This window comes from Falco rusticolus, chromosome 6 (genome assembly GCF_015220075.1).
Source record: "Falco rusticolus isolate bFalRus1 chromosome 6, bFalRus1.pri, whole genome shotgun sequence".
NCBI classification, from domain to species: domain Eukaryota; kingdom Metazoa; phylum Chordata; class Aves; order Falconiformes; family Falconidae; genus Falco; species Falco rusticolus.
The window spans coordinates 4,940,285-4,957,999 of NC_051192.1; the positions used below are offsets into that span (position 1 = coordinate 4,940,285).

The 17,715-nt window shown below is 38.2% G+C and overlaps 1 long non-coding RNA gene across 1 annotated transcript; it reads right to left on the reverse strand.

Moving 5' to 3' along the window:
• Nucleotides 1-8,224: 8,224 nt before the first annotated feature.
• Nucleotides 8,225-15,855, reverse strand: LOC119150519. The gene is made up of 3 exons (XR_005105096.1): nt 15,109-15,855; nt 12,087-14,748; nt 8,225-10,589 (listed from the first exon to the last, which is right to left on the reverse strand). It is a non-coding gene; the product is annotated as an uncharacterized LOC119150519 (long non-coding RNA).
• Nucleotides 15,856-17,715: the final 1,860 nt, after the last annotated feature.

Here is a 17,715-nt window from a genome sequence, read left to right on the forward strand (position 1 = left end):
ACCTAAACCACTCATTCCAACAATGAGGTGGCTCAGTCATGTGCCACACTCAGTAATCTGTTGTATATCTTTCTAGGAGAAATAACTCTTAGTTTATTTGTGGAATGTAAGGTTCAGGTTCTAGAAAGGCACTATGATGGTATTTGCAAAAAGGCTTACCAAATGAGAGAAGACATTTTTTAACCTTCAGTAAGCTATCAATTTGTTATTAAATCACTTATATACAAAAGACAACAGCATCTTCCTTGTCAAAGGGACATTTACATTTCTGATAAAAGGTGGTTGATAGTATGGAAGAAGGTCAGAACTATCTCCTGAGTAACAAGAGTATCAACAACACTTTCAGAAGTGTTGAATAAACCGGTATGCATATCTAAAACAAAAGTGAGGGTAAGAGAGCTAGGATTGATCTCCAACCCTAGATCCTCATCAGTGAATGTAACCTTGGGATGTAGGCTTGTTCAACAGCTATGTCTTCACCCAGGAAAATATAAATGCTGAAAAGCCTGTCAGCTGGAACATTCAGAGTGAAAAGAAACTTCAGAATGAATCTATGTATTAGGTAAAATGTGCCCATTTTTTCTGTCAATAGGACCCTTATAAACCCCTTGTAACAGGATTACCCATTTTATAAATACTTTATTTGCTTTCCCTAACGTGACTCATGTCCATTGTGGGCTGCATGTGGCCCTTCTTGAAGTACTACAGCAACAAGCAGTATTAAGTGTATTACATAATTTATGTAAGAACTGTCAGGGCAGCTAGTATAGTACTGCTGGAACTTTTAATTCCTACTTATCAAAACTACATTATCAGCTCAACATCTACTGTATAAACTGTCAGATACTCACAATGCCTTTGTACAACTGGCTTCTAAAGTATAGTCAGATTGCTGGTAAAATATAAATGTCTAAACGAGAACAAAACATAACAATAATCTAATTGTCCTGGCTTTGGCTGGGATAGAGTTGATTTTCTTCCTAGTAGCTGCTGCAGGGCTGTGTTTTGGGTTTAGTATGAGAATAATGTTGGTAAGACACTGGTGGTTTAGCTGTTGCTAAGTAGTGCTTACCCTAAATCCAGGACTGTCCAGTTTCCCATGTTCTACCAGTGAGCAGGTGCACGAGGAGCCGGGAGGGAGCAGGGCCAGGACAGGTGACCCCAACTAGCCGAAGGGATGTTCCATACCACAGAACGTCGTGCTCGGTATATAAATGGGGGGGACTTGGCCGGGAGCCACCGATCGCTGCTGGGGGACTGGCTGGGCATCGGTCAGTGGGCGGTGAGCAACTGCATTGTGCATCGCTTGGGTTTCTTCAGTTTTATTCCTCTGTCTCCCTCTCCTTTTCATTACAATTTTTATAATTATTGTTGTTATTATTATATTCTATTTTATTTCAATTATTAAACTGTTCTTATCTCAACCCATGAGTTTTACCTTTTTCCGATTCTCCTCCCCGTCCCACTGGGGGCATGGGGGCAATGACCAAGCAGATGCCTGCTACTTTAGTTTGCAAGCTGGGGTTAAACCACAACAGTCCTTTTTGGCACCCAACGTGGTGCTTGAAGGGTTGAGATCATGACAGATCTGACCAGAGTGTGTTAAAACAAATTTGTGAGAAGCATTCATTGTATTGGTTTAATAGTCACTCCTCACACTGTTGATCTGTTTGCTCTCAGAGTTGTGGCACTTGGCTTCAGTTGCATTATGTGACACCTTACTAGCAGCACGTGTTCCCTGTTGCAGTGTTTACTGCCTTTGGGGCCTGGGCTAAGGTTCTTGTTTATTGTACTTTGTAATAATGACTTGTGATATGACAGAATTAGTAATTGTGAAACTCAGCTGGTATGTGCCCTCAGTGCTGCCGTCACCTCTGTGCTTCGGGAGCCATCTATTGGGAATTATTAATAATTGCACCTTTTACCTTTGCTCCTTCGGGAGCCAACCTATGGTGGGAACATCTTCCCACATCTTCCCCTTCTCCTCCAGGCTAATTACAGTAGCGTTAGTTAATTCTGAAAATTTTGAATATCCTTGGGATGCCCAGAGCAATAGAGCCTGGCCCTATTGCTAGGAACCAGCGTGTTGCTGAATGAGGTTCAGATCTTGTTTAGGGTTAAGCAACTATCTGTGCCTACTCGAACCCTCGTGACGGGCACTGCAGCTATTCAGACCCCAGCGACAGACAGTGCAGCTTCTCCAACCCCTGCGACACACACTGCAGCTACTCCAGCCCCTGCAACAGGCACTGCAGCTACTCCAACCCCTGAGACAGGCACTGCAGCTACTCACACCCGAACAATGTGTGATGCAGAGGACCAGCCCATGTTGGTATCACTCGCCTCTATACGCAAGAAGAAAATGGACATGACGAACAGCTTGTTTAGTAGAAGATGAAGCAGGGCTGCCACAAGAACTGGAGGAAGAGGCAGAAGAAGAGGTAACCACTCAACCCCTAACCCTGAGTGAGCTGCAGGATATGCAAAAAAGATTTTAGCTGTTGTCCAGGTGAGCACGTTATCACCTGGCTGCTCCTATGCTGGGATAAGGGGCTGGTGGTTTGGAATTAGAAGGTAGGGAAGCCAACCAGATGGGACCATTTTCTAGGGAAAGAGGCACTGGCAAGGCAATTGGAAGAGGGACACAAGTCCTCAGCCTCTGGAGGTGACTTCTGTCAAAAGTGAAAGAAAGGTATCCCTTCAAGGGAGATGTTATATGTCACCCGGACAAGTCAGAAAGCGGTATCCAGTACCTGAGAGAACTAGCTGTGCTAGAGGTGATTTATTATAACCTGAAAAAATGTGTAGTTACCCACAGATCCAGACGAAGTCCAATGCACACAACCCACGCTGTGGAAACTTGTACAGAGCACACCGTCATCGTATGCCAACTCATTGGCAGTAATGACCTGGAAAGACAAAGCAGCACCGATGGTGAATGAAGTGGCTCACCAACTCTGGCAATATGAATCATGGAATCATGGAATGGTTTGGGTTGGAAGGGACCTTAAAGACCATCCAGCTCCAACCCCCCGCCATGGGCAGGGACACCTGCCACTAGACCAGGTTGCTCCCAGCCCCGTCCAGCCTGGCCCTGGACACTGCCAGGGATGGGGCATCCACAGCTGCTCTGGGCAGCCTGTGCCAGCACCTCAGCACCCCCACAGTAAAGAATTTCTTCCGAGTATCTAATCTAAATCTACGCACTTTCAGTTTAAAGCCACTCTCCCTTGCCCTGTCACTACATACCCTTGTAAAAATTCCCTCTCCAGCTTTCTTGTCATCCCCTGTTAGGTACCGGGGTGGCTGTTATAAGGTCCCCCCGGAGCCTTCTCTTCTCCAGGCTGAATTAACCCCAGCTCTCCCAGCCTGTCTTCACAGGAGAGGTGCTGCAGCTCTCTGACCATCTTCATGGCCCTCCTTTGGACTTGCTCCAACAGGTCCATGCCCTTATGTTGTGAGCCCCAGAACTGAACTCAGTACTCCAGGTGGGGTCTCACCAGAGCAGAGTAGAGGGGGAGCATCACCTCCCTCGACTTGCTGGCCACACTTCTTTTGATGCAGCCCAGGATACGGCTGGCTTCCTGGGCTGCGAGTGCACATCGCTTTCATTGATGGCTTCCTTACAGAGATCAGCAATCTGTGTGGTCCTCCCAGTTATAGCTACATTACATACTGTCACTTTATTAGAATATACATGGATATGAACACAGCTCTAGTAGCTCCAATATGTCAAGTCCTGAGTGAGTTTGAAACTTTAGGAGTTTCCTTGATGAACATTCCCAGGAAACACAGAATGTGGATAATGCAAGAAATTATTTTTGTCACTTTTCAATTAATGGCAGCAGCACAGCTTTCCAACATTACTTCCTTAACTTCAGTTGGCATACCACTCATTCATTAAATACATATAACATTTAATAATTATAAAAGTTAATAGTATAATAATAATGTATCTGACAGGGTGCAAAAGGCCAGCGTGTCTGAAGAAGATGACTTGTTCAAATACCAAGGCCCAAACAGTTCTGTTTCACTATATCAGGATACAGTAGGGCTGACAGAAACTTAAAAATCTAAAAATACAGCTCAGTATAAAGCAGACCTGGGAGAAGTATAAGCTTTCTAGTTTTGGCTTCTGGAGAAAACGTGATGCAGGACAGAACCCATTCCTAGTCTTACAGACTGTTTTGAGTTTCCTGAGAAGCTGCTGCTGAGTTTCAGAGGGGATTTAAGAAGCCTCAGAGCCTCTCACTGACTGTTTACCAAATACTGAGCAAAACCATTGAGTCTGTCCAAGGTTCCAAAAGCAAATGAAGCTGGTAGCTCAGTTAAGATTAGTCTTGGTTTTTTTTCTCTCATTTCACTGGAAAATGTTTCCTGAGAAACTGAGTTTGAAATTTCAGTTGTCATACCTTGTCTAGTGATAATTATCCTGTCCAGTCTGACTAGAATTTGAATTAGTCTATAGGCTCAGTGCTTTCAAGAAGGATGCTAAGGAGACACTTGCATATAATTATTGGCTACAAGTTGTTTCACCCCAAACTTACTTCAGTGTTATTCTGTCAACAGCTGTATTAACTTCCAGACTCACCTCAGTAAATGAAATATTTGGAAAGACAAAAATGATGTAATTTCTGTTCTTGTAGATGTGAATGGAAGTGCCACTAGCTTCAATAAAAGGTGATCCTGCAAAATAACCAGGAATATGTGACATGATTCAGATGAATCAACAGAATCTCTTCCTTATTTGGAAGAAAAAAGACTGTTTATATATGAAGTGATTTTATTTTCTCTTACTAGATTATTCTGCATTTCAGTAATCTAAAAAAGCAGCAGTTAGTAAGATAGCAAAAGTAATACCAGAACTCACACTGTTAAGAATTAATTGAAATTGGCAGAATGCATATGTTGCCATTTCGGGGGGTGGGGTGAGTTATTTAAGCTCTGCTGTGAAAAATACGATAGAAAAACCCCCATCTCTAGTTACAGCCACTTTTGATCTGGAGTGTTGCTACGTTGCCATCCGGTGGTAATATGGAAAAGTACAATAGATAGCGACCGAGGGAGAGTAAACTGCATCTACGCGAACAGTACTACCCACCCCAGCAAAAGTCATACTTGTTTCTTGCAGTGTAATACATAGCGTTGATTACATGCTGGGAGTAAACTCTTTAAAAAAGAAGGTAAAGTCACAAAATATTAATGAACTTATTATAACTGGCGTGAAGAAAGTGTGTAAAATGGGAATGGCTCCGATGACAAGTATGCTGCAGGAAAGGTCTGCAGTTGAGAACTACTTGTAAAATGTAAACCCAGAGTCATTCTTGCTACCCCATGACAAAATTAAGCTCTGATGCATTTGGATTAGCTTCATGGAAGGCCTACATGGGATAAAATTTTACAGATCACAAAACTTGTGACAAGTACCTTTGCTACACCTAACTCCTGGTATGTTCACATCACTATTATTTACTGGTTTGTACTATTTCCTCAAGAACTCACAATCAAATAAAAACTGTGAATTTTTGTCACTTCTGACCTGTAGAGTTTTCAGGGCGCAATGCAAAATATGGTGAATACTACATACCCTTAAAAAGGAAAAGAAGTCATTGAAAAGAAGTAAAGTGCAGTAAATGGTGATAAAAGCAGAGCAACTCACAGTATGAGAGTCCTTATATTTGTTCTAATATTTGCTGATCCAAAATACTAGAAATAACAGTGCATAAGGGTTTCATCAGGGGCTCCAGCACAGAAAAAATAGGAATTGAAGAGGATGGCACTGCCTCAGAAAGCTCTTCAAATGCCAGGTTTGTCTGGACACATGAATTGCCTTTTTGTGACTGTTCAGACTCACCAAAATCTTACCACAATCCTTTTTTTTTATTTCTAAGAAAATTGACGATAGTTGCTTGTGAAAAGAAAGAAATTAATTCATCCTTTGGAATCCTATGGTGTTCTTAAGAAAAAATCTATGAATGTCACCAGATGGTGGAAGCTGTAGTATGAGGAGGCTCTGGGACCCTTTCCCTTTTCCCTCACGTTCCAACCATTTCCTTGATATCTTATTTCCAATACAGAACATGCAAACCCCCAGTCAAAGCATGACTGTAATATAAGCAAGTATTTAAACAAGGATTAATACTTTGGGTATTATTTGATCACATACGTTTAGAACCATATTACTACTGCCATTGCCCTACTATTGCTCACCAAGGGTACAGTTAACTGTTGATTCACAGAAAATGCTGAATTCTTCAGCAACTGGTGAAAAAAAAATGTCTAAAATGTGGTATTTTGCACAAATACCTGAACTTTATCCTAAACAATCTAGCAGGGACACTGGAAGCGGTTTAATTGAACCTGAATTATATTCTGCCTGAGCTACCTCACTTCTTTGAAATTGCACCTGAAATATCAGCACATAAAGGAAAAATGTGCAGCCCCCACTTTAGAAGTCTAGAGAAGGGTGAATATTATCTATCCAAGATTTTTTTCTAAATGAGGATGAGGTGTTTGACACAATGCCTCATACAGGTCCTGAACTTCCAGGAACAGCATACCTGAATGGGGGGATATGCTGAACTTCGGGTGGATACCTACAACTCCACAATTAAAGACTCAAAGACCATTCATTACAGTAAAAGTTTTAGGTGATTTTTGACCTTGCTTTCTACTCCATGAGCTTCTGTAGATATAAAGTAGAACAATTACATGCAGTGAGTTTTTTAGGACTGACAGAAAGGCCTATGTATGTTGAAGTACGGTAGTGAATGAAACAAAGGGCAGCTGTCTCAGTGATGACAAGCTGTCTTCAAAGAAAAGGAAAGATGGCAAAATTATTACTGAAGCGCACAGTTATGTCAAAGCAGAAAAAAAGACGCTCAGACATGGGCCTCTTATCAACAGCTCTCATCATGGCCCTACTCATCAACAGCTGTTTGCAGAGTCAGAAGTGTATCAATTTTAAATAGCATTCCACACACAAAAAAACCCCACACCAAAATCATACCCTAATTTTGGATGCTCCTGAGAATATTACTTCTCTTTTTTTCAAATAGGTATGAAGAACAGGTTCCTGTTCCAAATTCCAAAACAGCCTGCCAAGTATCTGAGATCTCTGTTTAAGTAAAATAAAGGTTATTATTATTATATTTTTGGCCAGCTAGTGTAAGGCAGTTTATTATAACATTTCTCTTTTGAAATTCTGAAGTTGGAATAAACTTTGATATTATAAAATAAATTTTCAGACAATGGCATACTATTAAAATCATATTTACTCAATCTATTCATTTCAGATACACAACACCAGGCTAATAGTTTAGCCAAGGTCAGTTTTCTCTGCATTCTTTCCATAGCAGCAGATAGAAAACAAACCCACTTTCCTAACATCTAGTTATCTAACAACAAAAATACCTTCACAATACATTTAATATTTCTACCTTTACCTTCTGTTTCATTTTAATCTTGAAGATAGTAATAGATGTTAAAAAAATTAAAAGATATAATGATGGCAACTTGAAATAATAATTTAAAAATTAAAATAAATTGTGGTACCATGCATGCATACCTCATGGCAGATACTGTACCAAAGACTAATTACTTTCTGCCACTTGTTTAGGTCAGAAACCTACTCCTAACAAAATGTATTGTACATATTAATACCTACAACTAATCCATGTGGGATAATCTCTTAAATGAATCTCCATGCAGTTCAGAGATCTGTCTGTATAAATCAGCTTGTATGTTTTCGGTCTAAATTAAACCAGTAAATAGACATCCGTGTTTATCACATACCATGACTTTCATAATGCTTTTGCTTAAACCTTTTTCCAACAGTTTGCTATGCAGGTGCATGAGGAAATCTGAAAAGAGACTTCTGTCTACTGATCAGTTAGAATTTCTAAATATAATTTTCACCAAGTGTAAAATTTGACGGAATCACTAAAAATTGCTGATTATTCTATCCCTATGAAATAGACAGTAGGCTTTACCTCACTCATTAGACCTGTGTTACTGCTGCAGTATTGAGAGAAAACCTTGCAAATTTATTTTTCCTAACAAAGTAAAAGGAAATAAGTAAAGATGTGTCCAAGCAGTATATTTCAGTAAGACACTGCACTTTCAACTGGTTGATTTTTACAAGGCATGCATTTTAATTTTTTTCTTAAGTGGCATCATTTCAGCGTACTTGTGATGGAATAATTGCAGTGTGATTCAGCTCGGAAGCATCTGCACTTTCAAGATCATATATCCACAAAATTAACTTCTAACAAGTAAAAAGAGACACAAGTTGATAGTTTTTTAACAAACACTAATATTCTATTACTGTGATAGCATTTCTTCTTGTGACAACACATAACGTAACAATATTAACTTAGGCAATGCATGTGCTGCAAGCTACTCTTGTACTCTGATGTGAACAGGCAACAACTGAGGAAAGCAGCACCTCCTTTCTCAGAAATAAAGGGAGAAAGGGTAAGAATTTATGCAGAAGGATTTTTTGTCCTCTGATGCTGTCATACTTCCCTCAGAAGCCCTTCCTCAGTCTCTCTCCATTCTTGTAGGCTATGCAGCTATATGCAGCCTGTTCTGCTGCAGCACAGGAAGAGGGGTCATTTACTGCTGAAAGAAAACAGAACTTATTTTTTGTCAAGGAAATGTTACAAAGCTGTTATTTAAATGCGCATCATGTATGCTTCCATGACTGGCACATTGCTGACATACTGCTCTTTCAGTCAGGAAGCAGGCAACCACCTGGTATTTCCATCTTATGGTACAGGCAAGGAAATAATCATTCGGTGAGGCAGACTCAACACCTTTACCACAAAGAATAATGGTGTGAGGATGTGCACAGAGACAGTTATCACAAAGCATCTGACATGCTGCAAGTTTACATCCTACAGTTCGCATCCTGCAGTTTCCTATTCATCTGCTCAACTCAAAATGCCAAGATTTGCAATCCATCCTTAGAATAGGGCAAGCTGAGTAATCATACAGCTGCTTGCTCAGAGGTGGCTGAGTGGAAGAACTTGCGCAGGGAGAATACAAGCTTGCTTCCACAGCTGTGAAGTTCAATCATTTTTAGCAGACTGCGAACTACTTATTAATTCAGTTTGTTAGCAAGAACAGTTTTTTAATTATTTAAAGCTTTAATATTTCCCCACATCACCACAATCTCTCTCACAGGCAAAAAGGGGGTGAGGCAGGAAATAACTTATGTAATAATTTCTTTGTATTAAATTTGGCAGATGCTACGAAGCATGGAATTTTATAAACAAGATGATACTAGTTTACTGTACCAATGGAATGTTTAATCAGATTCACTGTATGCCACACACATTTTAAAAATCTCAAGCAAGTACATTGATTCAAAGAAATGAATAATAGGTTGGTCTGCCAAAATCTGCCATTAATCAGCCTGAATTTGTGTCAAAATCGTTTTCCATAAAAATGAGAAAAAAAATTGCAGAAGAGCTAAATTAAGATACAAGGCCAAAGAACACATTCAAACTTAAATTTACTTGGCTTTCACTTATGGAGAGTGGATCTGTTCTACAAAACCAATAAATTAAATATTACTTTAAATTATCGTTAAAAATCTTGCTATTAAATAAAACTATTTTATGTGATTTAAATCAATCTGCTTGTATGAGATGTGTATACAGTGTCTGAAATAATGTTTTTAACATGCTGGATTTGGTTGTTCCACTGAATAAATACTTTAATATTTAAAGAGAGATCCATATTTGCTGACGTTTCTCATTTAAAACCATACACTTAGCAACTTTCATAGGCTTTTTTATAACATAGCCTCTCTCTTACCAAACATATGTACTATCTAAAGAAAACACGTTTTCTGAAAATTTCACCTTATTTAAAGTCACCAGATTAAAAAAAAACAGTTTGCAAGGAAATATACCTGCTCTACCAGAGTGCACAATACAGACCCTGTGTTGTGCCCTATAGAAGGAGAAAATTCCCCTCCCCAATAAGGGAGACGTGCCCCTCTGTAACGACATGACAGGGAACAAAGTGCTGCTTGTGTTAGAATTAGAGCTTCCGAGTCTTCTGCACTCTTGCTGCAGCTGGAATGGGTAAAGTCCAAGGGCGAGGGAAAGGCAGGGAAACTGCTGTATCTTGGATGCCAGATATAGAATTAGGATTGCGTGAAATCAAGCCCCATTAAACATCCTGGATGAAATGTTAATTCTGATGAAGTCAATGCTAAAACATCCACTGCCTTCAAAAGCAGTCAAGGATTCATCCATCAGTTTAAGCAGAAAAAAGAAGCTGTAGACGAGGATCAGAGTTTATAATATAGAAGCATGTTTTAATCACCAGTCAAGTAAAATGTTAAAAATCTACCGATTATCTTCAAATTTGCTGAAAAAAATCCGTATGACTACAAAACTAAATCTGCAGTTTTCAAGCACATTACACAAGTAATTCTAACCAGTGTGACTGAAGTAGAAGAAAAAAGTCTGATCTATGGTTCTTCTAGGATGAGAGAGATTGCTGCTATTAATGCTGTCTTTGGCTTCTTGTCAATCACGTTTTGTTTAAGCTTGGTAACTGTACTCAGTGCATTCCTTCCAGCAAAACAAAACAAAAAAAGCAATTAAGTGCTCCTTTCTGCAGCAGTATCTGGGAAATGTGGGAAGACAGTCTCAGGCAATATTAACACTAATCAAAAGAGAGAACACGCAAGAAAGTTTACCCTGGGGTTGGTAGGAAAAAATCCGAGCAAGGAGCTTACTAGTTTACTGTACAAATAAACATAGAACAGTTGCATGGCTTTGAAGGCAAACACATGATGCATTACACTGGAGTTATCAGAGGGGTTCAAAAACTGAAAAAGAAAGCTACTGGTATTTATTTCTATTACGTTTAGAGAAACATGACTTTGTATACATATTTCATGAGCAAAAGTATGCCATTAAAAGTATTCCTGACTAGCATTATAGATGTTTTCTTCCTAAATAAATAAAGCAAGCCAAACGCTGGCAAACTCCATGGATGACAGAGGCAGAATACAAGTTGCTATTTTCACCTAAAACCTACCAGGTTTATTCAGAAAATCTACAGAACTTGTTCAGTAGTCTCACAACCATCAGACTTTTTCCTTCCTTTTTCTTAGTGCTTCTGACTATAAGGTGATCATAACTCTGGTAGGGCTTCCTAGGCTGACAGCCAGCAGTGTTCCTGTCTGGTTTTATTATGTTAAGATACATGCTTTTATGTGTCACTACTCATTTTTTCTTGGCCTGTCTATCATACTTTAAGAGCATGCCCTCTCCTTCCACACAAGTGGCACCTTCTGTTCAATTGTTTAAAATTCCTATTTGTTTGAGCAGATGTTTTTTAGCTGCAACTTCATCTGACATAGCCTTCTTCAGAGACGCTAGAGCGTGCAGGGGGATATGCTTACATTCTAATGTTTAAAAATCATTACTGAGCAGGATAAACACATGTATATAGACAAAAAAAATAAAGTCTCTGCCTCATTTTTCTCCCTTCTCATGAGCATTCTTTGGAATCCTGCAACAGCATCCAAGATATTTTTATTTCTACAATTGACTCCTTTCAAGAAACATGTACTTCTGGCCCCTGCAATCAAAATCCCCCCGCATTGTACAGTACATAGGAGGTTCTTCAATAACCTTCAGACCTGTTAGATGTACCTCCCAGATTTGTCTCTTTTCTTTTTTTAATCTACTGCTCATGAGCTACCTTCTGCAATTCTGTCTTGAAACACTGATTTACTTTGGGCAATGGCTGGCTGTGTTTTTGTTCTGTGCTACATCTGAATCCACATGTCAATATCCTTCATTTTTACCCCTGTACTAAAGTACAAAAGCTCCTCTTTTCACCTTCTATGGATTTTAATTCAATATACCAGCAAAGGAGTTCTCAGTTTGACCCATACCTATATACACACATGCAATATCCAGCATTATCAAAAAATCATACATTCCAAACTGTCAGGGTTTTCATTTATTCACATAGATCATTAAAACTATCATACCTGTTAGAAAAAGTTCCTATTATATATTTCAAAAAATATTTATGTAGAAAAAAACCCTTACCTGTCTGTTTGTAAAGCTGCTGTCACATACCACATGAAACAATTAGAATGATCAGAAGCAGGCAGATACTGCTCTTCATCCTCAAATGTCTAGAAGGCAGAAATATGTTTTCCTTTGATACACCATTTTTCCTAGTGTTATTGGCTTATGTTTTACTTGTGTCAATGTATACATCTATACAGTGCTTTATTACTTACAGAAAAAGCTTTGATTTGTTAATAGTCCAACTGAATTAAGTGAGACTATTTACGAACACACAAGCATGCTTGGGAACTCAAGGTACTAAAGCCTTGGTGAATAACCACATCTGTAGGTTAGGACTCAGCACAGCACAGCACAGCATTTGCTACCTCTTGTTGAACCAGTAGTTGAAAATTCAAACAGCTGAAGCTATTCTGGAATGGTTTAAGAGATACTGGTAGGAAATTGAAATATTAAAGGTGACAAGAGAGCTTGAACACATGAGCAGATTTAGGATTATTTAGATATAATGAATGAGGTGAAACACAGATGCGAGAGAACTAAGGTTTTGCACTGGGAAAGGGTCATAGGAGAAGGAGGGAGTTTGAGAACATGAACAAATAGGCAACAACTGGTTTTGATGTTCATGAAATAGGTTGCAGCAATCCCATCTGGTAAGAGAAAACATGAAATTAAGAAAGGTTTTTGACATGAAATGTTTGTTTTGTTTTGTTTTTAATGCCTGTATATTAGATCCTTTCTGAACAGGATGCACTGCATTTATGCAGTTTATGTAAGTTTCTGTGCCATCTTAAATGGAGGTATAGATGGGGACATAGACCAAATATTAATCTTTTCTTTATAATAGTCTTATTTAATTAACATATTCAACATGATATTGCAAACTTTCTTAATCTCTTTAACAGATACTATAGTTCCTTCTGGTCAGTGCTCACAATAAGGATTCAGCATGAGCTTCTTCAGACCCAAAACCAATTACAATCCAGATACCAAAATAACAATTACATTCCTGACAAAATACTGAAAAGATGCTAATTAGTCAAATCCCAAGTTTTTTTGTGGTAAACATGGTGGAAATCTGTGACAATATCCACATAATTAGTGCTGTTCCAGTATGCCAGGCAGGAAATACTATTATTGCAAACCCATTTAAGAATCAAAAGTTCTGCTTAGTAAGAAAATTAATAATATCTGCACAACAGTTTCTTATCTCTCGTTTAATGCAATAGTAAAATCTGTTAACATCGTCCTGTACTTTTTTTAAGCTTTAATCATACTACAGAATTTGGTATAAAACCACTCAACGGCCATTACAAACTACTGTGAGAAAGCTGAGGTCTTTTTACAGCTATATATGATAAACAGCTGCCTTTTGTCCCCAGAGAAGATTTGGGATGCAGATAGGTCTGTAAAGCAAGCAGAGTAACTGGATGTTAAAGAGATAACTGTAAAATATTTACTATTTCAATAAAATAAAAGAGGCTATCAGAAATCTCACAATTCATTGATTCATTGAACCATCTCAACACTAGTTAAACTCTGTTCTTCCTTGGAAGTTTTCCGTCACAACCTTTAAAGGTGGGTTATTTTGTAAATAGCATATTCAGTTCTGGAGCTCCATTTCACAACAGACTGTGGATGCTGTGAGAGACATCTGCATCCAAACCATCACAAGTACACAATGATCAGACCACAATTAATTTTCTCACAATTTATTTTCACAGCTTACCTTGGTCTTTACTTTTGGTTTTACTCTGTAAGTCCTGCAAATGGACAGTTCAGTGTTGTTTTCAGTGAACTAAAATTATTTAAAAATAAACGCCACACATAACACAAATGTTTAACACTACTTAAACTGAGATATGTGCATCTTAGAATCTATTTAAATCTCAAAAATCCAGGATTTCAGGATCTTCTTCATAACTTTCTGCAAGAGAAAACCTCCACATTTCTATTAAACAGAGTATACAATCTAGCAGTTCAGCACTCAAGTGACAGACAAACCACCTCTCTAAGACTGGAATGATTATAGTTTTAGGGCATTATTTATAAGCACACTGGATCAAATTAAAAAAAAAAAAAAAGAATGTGAGAGAAACTTGAGCCTAAAAGTATGTAAAATATTCATTAAGCTTTTGGGTCAAGTTTATCTTACATGTATGTGAGACAACCTAGCTACAGTGTCAGTGACACCCTGGGGAACTGGGAGATGGGTGTCACTCACCAGCTATATAAACAAGCTGCTCAGTGACAGACAACTCGCGGGGCACATTGCCCAGCCCCTGAGCTCTCCAGGAATGTGGTATGGGGCATTCTAGAGGCCTGCACATCCTGATCACCTGCCTTTAAGGTCACACTTCACCCCACTCACCGGTTTAGTCCCAAAACATCAGATAGGATTAGTAGCAAAAGAAATTCAGGCTGTATAAGGACTTGAGTATTATGGGTTACAGGTTAACACAGACAAAAGTCTTTATTCTAACCTGTATTTAAAAACCAAATACAATCTTCATTGATTCTTACCTACAGTCCCTGTGGCACTTTCAAGAGGTGGTGAACTCAGGGTGCTGTTTTCAAACAGATAAAGCTGATATAAGCTGGGGCTACTGTGCTCCCCTTCCTTGAGCTGACACTTTTGCAATGACCCAGATAAGGGAACTGTTTTAACCAAAAAACAGACCTAGGAAAAAGGAAAAGCCTTCAGAAAATTCAAGATCTTTCTTAGTCAAATATTGTGTGTTATTTGGTGTCCTGTTTTAATGAATAAAAACAACAAAAAGTATTCATGCCTTCACTGGGGGGATGTGTGTTATTTGTTTGTTTCCTTTACATAGTGCTTTGTTCTCCCTGACCCAGAGAGACGTATTCTGAGAAACATATAAATCTATAAAGTCCTGCAAAAAATTAATCACCCAATATCTATCACACATGCATTCTATCAAACTTTTAATGGCTGATACTGCCAAAGGCTAAGATGGAGACAGAACACAATCTTTGTACACACTTGACATATTGTAACACTAAGGAACAGGGAACTTACACCTTCATTGGAGGGCAAGCTGCAGCTCGGATCACAAGAAGCAAATTCTGGGGGGACACAGTAATAAAAGCTAATTTGTATCAAGTATGTCCATTATCATATTTAACATATTACAGGTATGTATTTAAATTACAGTATCATATATACAGAAAACTCCGTTTAATTTCTGCTCTGTAAAGACAGCAATTCATTTGCTATTCTTTTAGAGAACAGAATATGCAGATCTGAAGAACTCAAAAGATTTTTTAACCCTTTTTTCAGTATTATTACAGAAAGTAGTTGTTTTTGCAAATCATAGTTTACAAATCTCATTTCCAAGCAACGGATTTAGCTTTAAAACTTTTCAACAACAATATTTTATTTTCCTGTATATCTCCAGTCTTGTCAGCTGCTACTTTATTGACAGTTGCATGTAAAAACCACACTTCTGTAAACTGTCAATAAAATTTCAAAAGTATCCCATATTATCTTCTCTCCCACTGAATTCAAAATCTTGCTATTGTGGTGGTGTTTATGATTTTTTAAGTTCTTACCTTTCATCTTCTGCAGTACGTACATCAGGAAATTCCCACTCAATAAATGAAGTTCCTTCATATTCTAGATATAACTAACCAAACAATTGAAAACACTTGCTAGTGTGCAAATATGTCAATTGTGACAACATATACAAATACTACTTTATAATGTTCTTAATCTCATTTTTATCATGATAAAAAGATTAATGAATTTAACAAAAATAATTAAGGGACATTTTAACTAGAAAAACTAATTTTAAAACAGTAGTAACAGGCAACAAGCAGGTATCAATTACATTGGCACACTGCTTCAATAAAATTATGTACGTCCTGACTGTATGATGATTTCTATTCCTCCTCAGCTAAATGGACAGCATTCTGGAGAGTTTGAAGTGCTACAGATGCCAACTGTGCCTGGCACAGTGAATACTAGACTTCTTTTTGACGATGGCATTATCAAGATCCAATATTTTTTGTGTGTCACTTTACACCTTAATATCAAATTAAACCACAAAAATGCTCTAAAGATGCTGTGAATAATCAGGACGTAACACTTACCTTTTACTGAATGTTTTAATGAGAGTAATGTCACAAATTTCAACATTCTATTGTTTGACACAGGTCCGTAGGACACCAATGGCCCACAGACCACTTTTCTACAACCACTGTTCTAGAGTAGATGGGACCTCAGTGTAAAATACCTGAGTATTACATCATTGTCACAGGCAGAACCAATTTTAACCGAAAATGGGCGATGTGCCCTGACATTTTCATTATCAAGGGTTAGTTACACCACACATTCTACACTAAAATCTGTACTTTCCCTGAAACTCAGAAATCACTTGCAGTAGAAAAAACAGTATCAGAAAAATAGTAAAATCATTTAGTAGTCCTTCAACACAATTAAGAAGTACTGATAATGAGAAAAAAATAGCACTCTATGACCCATCGGCCATGTCAAGCATTCGCTAATAGTCCAGTTGGCTTTCTTGCTTGTTATAGCATCTTCCTTTCATTCATGCTCACCCTTGATTTTCTGAACTACGGAAGTTCTTACCAAAATTCTCCTCTAAACTACTTTGTGTGTCATTTTTTTTAAATACATAAGAATATGTGAGACACTTCATGAGAATAATTGAAAACATACAGATGTAACAACTCCACATATCTCTTTCAACACATCTGAATGAAATGCAGATCACACACTGCTTCCCTTCCCTGTTATTAAAAATTCCTGAGCCTTTTGCTGTTTATTGGGAGGCAGGCAATGCAGTCATGAGAAAAGCCTGAATGTACCCAAATTACAGTGAAACTTGTGATAATTGTAACTGCCTCAGTTCTTTATATCCAGTCAATAACATCGAACAATTCAGAAGACAAGACAACCTAAACTTTATCAGTGTACACTTCTACTATGGGTTCAGTTTTACAAAGTCAGTCCCATGTACTGGCTTGCTAATGCCAGAAAAAGCGCTGGCGCTTTGTGCCACCTCTAAACGCCCACCTGACCTCTCACAGAGCAGATTCAACTTGCTCAAATGGCAAAAAAAGTTAATACAGTCCATAGACTTTAGAGGAAAAAAACCAGCACTGTAACATTGCATGCTCTTGCTGGTTTTCTTGCTTACAGTAAATAACAAAAATAAGTGCAACTGGGAGTTTCTGCACAGTTTTATTCTAAACTCATACTACAGCAAATGCCTGGTTTTGACAAGGGGCATTAGACACCAGTTGTGCTTGTACTTTGGTCAAGAGTTACCATGTTTTAGAGCTATACTACAAATACAGTTAGTGAATCATGTCAACAAAGAGTATTTAATGCCTTTTAAAGTATTAGAATGAAAGCCTCCATTTAGTTTGCAAAGAAAAGGGGCTGGAGGAATGATGGACCCATAATACCATATATTAAAAAAAAATTCTAACCCTTGCAGTACTGATCAGTATTGATTACCTTGATCTTCATTAAATACTTAGAGGTTTTCTGAAAGTGAAGAATGGTTTTTTTCACTGGTTCAATACCTATCAAGAAAACATGAATCTCAAGTGTCTTTTACAATAAATAAAAATAGCAGAACAATGGATTTGTGTGCCT